We start from the raw sequence: 6,156 nt of genomic DNA on the forward strand, positions 1-6,156 counted from the left end.
TGAGCTGTAGTGACCACACGTGTTATTGAGGAAACCCAAGTGTTAATAAAGTGTGCTACCCGTCAAGTGGTCTCCCGCCGTAGTTTACTATACTACATTTACATAAAAAAAATCTAAATAAATATATTCTACTGGTATCACTCATTTTTTTTTTGCCATGTCCTATGAAGCAATGCTTCATTTTAAGAACAAAACGGAGACTATCTCATTGATTATACACTTCACAAATCCTTTTCTTTATTTCGAAATGTTAATTTACATTATTCTCCACGCAAGCAGATGTGCATCATCATAATCCTCATCATTATCATTTTTAATTGGCCGTTGCTTGTACATTGCTTGATGAAGTCCTCCCCACACCATTGCAATCTCTTACAATCCATCGACACCAAAACTTCATCTCCACCCTGCAAAATGAATAGATCTCATTACTCCATCTCAGCGGTAGTCATACTCTAAGGTAAATCTTCACCTTGGCCGAAATTCAATCACCAATAGTACCCATCAATCATCTCTTTCTATCCCTGATATGCTCCTTTTCCTCATTGTAATTTTTAGAAAATTTTGAGCTGGAAGATTATGATGATTTCTAGCTTGGAATCTAAAACCGATGTTCAGAATCAAATCACATTTTCCTATTGGAAGCGTATTATTAGCAGGGGGAAGACTATTGCTGTGCAGAGTCTGGCGTGGGCTTCATGCGTGGGCAACATGCCAGGGAACGTTGTGGCCTGGCCAACCATAGAATCGCCTCGTGAATACATTTTAACTGGTCCTGCCCACTCCCTCCCCCCCTTCATCAACACACCCTGACGCAAATCTTTTGTTGTGCGTGGCAATATGTTCAGGAGCTGAATGCCAAAGTCAATGTATGCTAGCCATGATAGAACTTCAGGAGAGAGTTCGTGTAGTTTTGCTCTGCGTCTGTTGAAGGAGCGCATACTACAGTGATTCACTATAAGGTCCATAGTTTTGATTGCATTACCACAGGCACATTGTTGTCGCGTATCTTTAATTTATGTTCATCAAGGAGATGTGCATTGGCCTGTTGATCTTGATACAGTTGATGGTTCCAACACCAGTGTCTTTAAAAATGATAAAGCTACGGGGTGCGTAGTTTGGATTTCGAAAGAGTTGTTTATTCTGGACATTCTTGTTGTTCCACTGCCAGCATTCTTCTGTATCTGGGTGAGATTGTAGGATGGTGACAATGAAATCCCAGAGGGGTGATTGGGATTTGAGTTGGCGAGGTATATTGTTGAGGTCTTGGTTGTTGTTGGCAAAAAAAAGTGGACACTGACCCAGTGACCAGCAGCGCGGTCAGGACAGCAATGCCATGTCGAGGTTTCCATTAAAGTCGATTCACACACGGCTGTAAATATAAAACACACCATAGCAGCAGGAAAGCAGGAAAAGGGAAGTTGGCATGAGTAAATGAGAAACAGCACTTCTTGAAGAGCAATATTGAACTACAATGCATAATAGAAAAAGTCATCATCAGAATCGCGAAACCGACTGGGACCATTGGACCCCACCAGATGAGTGTTCTCGGATGACAGTGGCACTGTAGGCCATGTCCAGTGCCAAGTTGGCGTCGACATGAATTTGTCGCACCCGTGTGTAGGCCGGCCAACAGGGAGCTACCACAATAGGGATGGGCCAAAACCACACCTGGCTTGAATGGCGAGCTGTAAAGGCGCCATTTGATGCCATTTGCTTGTGTGTCTCCACCCATTCTCACAATGTGACCAAACAGTCGCATGCGCCTCGAACGAACGATTCTGCCAGTGTTGGAAATTTCTGAGTTGAAAATCTAGTCGCACCACTTGATGAATGTATGTGTGTATGTATGCACGTCAAACGTATTTTACACTGTACGTAGCCAACCGTGCTAATCGGAGGTGCGGGGGAAGGACAACAAACTTAACACAAAAAGCTGTTCTGAAGAAATTCGTTTTCAATTGAGATTTAAAAGTGCATACCTCCAGTGGCTTCCTAAAATCGGAAGACAGAGCATTTCAGACGGCTGCAGAAGCGCATCTGAAAGCACGTGATGCAGTGACCGTCTTTGTTCGATGGGTAGCCGAAAGCCACCGCGACACCGAAAAGTTGTCACTAGCAGTGCATGTGAAATGCCTGCAACCTGTTGGAAGTCAGAATGCGAAAGAGTAAGAGTCTCTGCACCGCACAGGAAGATTGGCATCACACATGTTTCATACGCCCTGATCTCTTTCCACGTATTGAGCTGTTACTGTGCCCAGATGCGGTGCAACGACTTCATCCTTTATGCCGATCTGGCAGAGTAAGTTAGGTAAACAGTTACCTTCGGAAGACTGTTCAGATCCCAGGTACACGAAGTCCTTCCAAGTATTGGTGCCACCAATGATGCTTGGCTCAGGGAGACCAGCTCCAAAGTTCTGCACCTGCAAATCTGCATTTGTAAAAGCAGAACTCAAGGAGTATTTTGGAATGTAATGTACCTGAGATAACATTAGATGTAATGCTCTATAACAATGCATACCACGTGTTATACAATATTGCTTGCTGAACTGAACAGGGCAACATTGTGAAGATGGAGTGCTCAAACTAATAGTATCTGGCAAACCAACAGCATTTGTTGAACAAGTCTAATTCTGCAGCTGATATGCAGGAGGTAAAACCTCCCACAGAGTTTGTTTTTGCCAAAGCAAATAATGCTGGATAATATTTGTCTGGAAGGCTATATGTTGATCGACAAAAACACATTTCCTTCACCTAACAATTCCCATTGATTGTATCTATACATGAAAACTTAAATATACAAAAAAAACTTTCAAGACATTGCATACATTTCCCCCGTCCTTAGCTACCAAAATCCTCATGATACTTTGAAGCAAACGAACACGTTTGTAACTAACCAATGTACATCTGAATTTGACAATTTAGATTTTGTACGAAACTTTTGTGAAAACCAATAATCACACTTGCATCAGGCTCACAGCACGCATGCCAGCAGTGTGGGCGTCCTGGGCAATGTCAAGCGTCATTTATTTAACATCACTCTTGGAACCAGAGCAGCGCTTTTTTGCATTTACCCACATGATAGCACATTTTAAAATTCCACAGATTGCAGGCTAAGCTTGACACCTCTCCTACACAGGCGCCGGTGATGTCACATACACAAAAGAGCAACTAAGTGGTGGAAAAAAATGCATTTTGCACTCTTGACAATGGGAGGACAGTGGTGGCACAATGGGATCATGGCAGATGCACAATAGATGGCTCCAACAGAGACGCCTCAGCAGCTGTTCTGGGAGCGCACAGTCAGCAGCCGGTGCCCCCGTTCTGTTTATTATTGTTGAGGGGTCGCACTCTTCATCCCATGCCCACCCGCTGAGCCCTTAACGTCCTATCAACAACTGGCTGCTGTGCCACCAGTAGCTTAATGTGCTACTTTTTCGCTGCTGTGACATTGCCTTGTGCACTGTCGGTCAAGCCTACCTCATCTGTGTAGTATTGATGTTAGCGTCCGGCAATCATCGCGACTCAAGCCTTGCTGCAGATGTGATCAACCTTGTAGCGTGACCTTGTTTCAAAGGGAATATAAAAAACCCAGGGAGGTGGGCACAACACAGTTACTGATAAACAAACTTTAAGAATGTATTAAACATCTATTGATAACACTGGTCTACAGACAAAATGCTTCCGAAATAAGTGTGGTTCCACTTTCTAATTCTGGGTCACTGAGAATGAAAATTATACTTAAAATAGTTGATTGGCTCTAGTTTTCAAGATATGCTACTGGGTCAGTTTCTACGACCCTTGACTTGGGAATGAGTAATAAAGGGAAGGGATCTCAATTTAAACCAGAAATTACTAATATACATATTTGACTGGTTCTATAAATAAATCTAAGACTGGGTTTGGACAGTACTTGCTTTTTGAGCAAAAGAATGGATGATGCAATCTGATCCTGGTATTGCATCATACATTATATGAATAGCATCATGCTATTCCTAGAAGTCATGGATGATGCAATCATAACTAGGCTGAAATCCCTCTGCTGAACAAATTGCCTTATATCAGCTCTAGAAATCATACAGTGTCGTGCTCTCTCAATTGTCAATGTTTTATTTTGCAAAGGGACACATTTCTGTTTCGCCAAAGTGAGCAGAGATGCCTCGTACTTGTGAACAAAGCAGGTACCTTCTGCTACGTTTGTGGTGACGTGACTTATGCATAACAAAAGCGCAGTATAACCACTATGGTTAAGAAAGCCTATCACCTTCATGTTGGCTGCAAAATAGATCAGGACAAGATGTGGGCCCCACACATATGCTGCAACACTTGTGCAGTTAGCATAAATTAATTACATGTTTCATTCTATAAGTTACAATCCTACTGTTCACTCACTAGTGAATTTTGTGTTTGTTGTTGCCGACTTCAATTATCAAATTAATAGCACATAGCAAATGGGTGCTTCTACAATAACGCATGCTGGAAGTTATTTCAAAATCTGAAATACATTACCTTTTACCACGCTCTTTTTTGCATCCCCATGGTGTTCAAACTTGAATCAACACATGAAAAGCTGTGCTTTGAATTTAAAAATGTTGGAATTATTATGCACAAGTAATTCCAACTTTCTTAGCAGTTATTTCATCTATCAATCCATTCACATAACAGTAAACACTAATAAGCAATAAAGGGTTTCCTTATATATCCACTAGCTTTACTACCCGGCTTCGCCCGAGACTTTACACGGCCTACGCGGAGAGTGGGGGGGGTGGGATGCGTGACGTCAGCAGGCACATTGCCTAACGCTGCCGCATGCGGGTGACATCACAGATGTGAGCGGCGACGTCACAGATGTGAAATACAAAAGTCTATTGTTATACTTTTTGCACTGTGTACAGTGTGGAAGCTACCCACATGCCAAATTTCAAGTGTGTTACATATTGGGAAGTATACGAAACATGTAGAACAGACACACATAATCACAAATTTCCCTTTTAGAAATATATATAGAAGATTTGTTTGATTCATTTTTTTTCTTGATATAAATAAACCAATGTCTTTTGTTTTCAATTGTTTCTCTTCAAATAACAAAACACCTTCATACTAGCAGCATGAACACATTCGATAAGGCATTACACATACATACATAAATTCCGTGCATGAGACTTCCATGCATGTTTAATTGGTGGAGCATGATTGGATTGTTTTTCTGCAAACAATGGGAAGCAACGCTAATATTTGCATGGCGCTTTTTCACGCATGGCTGTTTAAGTGAACTACCATGCTGTGAATTCAAACAGACACTTTTATTAGTGTGTTTATGATGTGCTTAACTGGAAATTGGTCACATTCAATTTACGAAAGTCACTAACCAGGAACTCAAAAGTATTTCAGTTATCCTGCATATACACCGTGGTCAGTGTATAATGGTATTTGGCATTTGCATGCAAGGGAGGGAGATTAGAGATCAGTACCCTTGACCAACAGTCTTTATTACATTGATTAGTTTGTTTGTATCTACAATGACAAACAAACAGCCAAAAGGTATTGAAAATTGCACGCATAGCAATGCAACATTTTATATATACATAATTTTATAAAACAAGGAATTTCATTAATGAGTAAAGGAAAGCAATATGAAATAGGGTTGATAGGGGGGCATGCAAGGGAGACAAGCAAGCCTATATCAATTACAATCTCTGAACCAAGTTGTCACTAACATTCTTAGCTTAACATAGAAACAATATGCATAACACCAGAATTTTCTCTTTATTGCAAATAAACGCCCTATGACGGTATGCTTTACTCTGGACGGTAATTAGCAAATCTTAACTATACATGATCTACATGTAAATTGATATGCCAATCTGGTAAATGCACTGCGTTTTTTTGTGTGCATTATAATTAGCAGAACAGCTGATGATTTGACAATTTGGAAGAGTGGAAGCATTAAATTATATTTCATAGTGCCACATCATTAACAAAAATAGGTGCACAATGCATTCTTCCATAAAATAAGCTATTAATTACCATAATGCCAAAAATAGAACCTTTAATAAGACACAACCGATTAACATGATTGTGAAATATGCTGTCTATCCAGGGACTGTCATTACATATAACAATATGCATCATGTGGCTCGTTCTCAGTGCGGCATA

At 40.8% G+C, this 6,156-nt stretch overlaps 1 long non-coding RNA gene across 1 annotated transcript; it reads right to left on the bottom strand.

Annotated features, from left to right (window-relative positions):
- Positions 1-208: 208 nt before the first annotated feature.
- LOC144718012 (uncharacterized) lies at positions 209-4,754 on the bottom strand. The gene is made up of 6 exons (XR_013585172.1): positions 4,510-4,754; positions 3,481-3,565; positions 2,324-2,431; positions 1,983-2,143; positions 1,302-1,372; positions 209-407 (listed from the first exon to the last, which is right to left on the bottom strand). It is a non-coding gene; the product is annotated as an uncharacterized LOC144718012 (long non-coding RNA).
- Positions 4,755-6,156: the final 1,402 nt, after the last annotated feature.

This window comes from Lampetra planeri, chromosome 4, assembly GCF_965212315.1.
Source record: "Lampetra planeri chromosome 4, kcLamPlan1.2.h2, whole genome shotgun sequence".
NCBI lineage: Eukaryota > Metazoa > Chordata > Hyperoartia > Petromyzontiformes > Petromyzontidae > Lampetra > Lampetra planeri.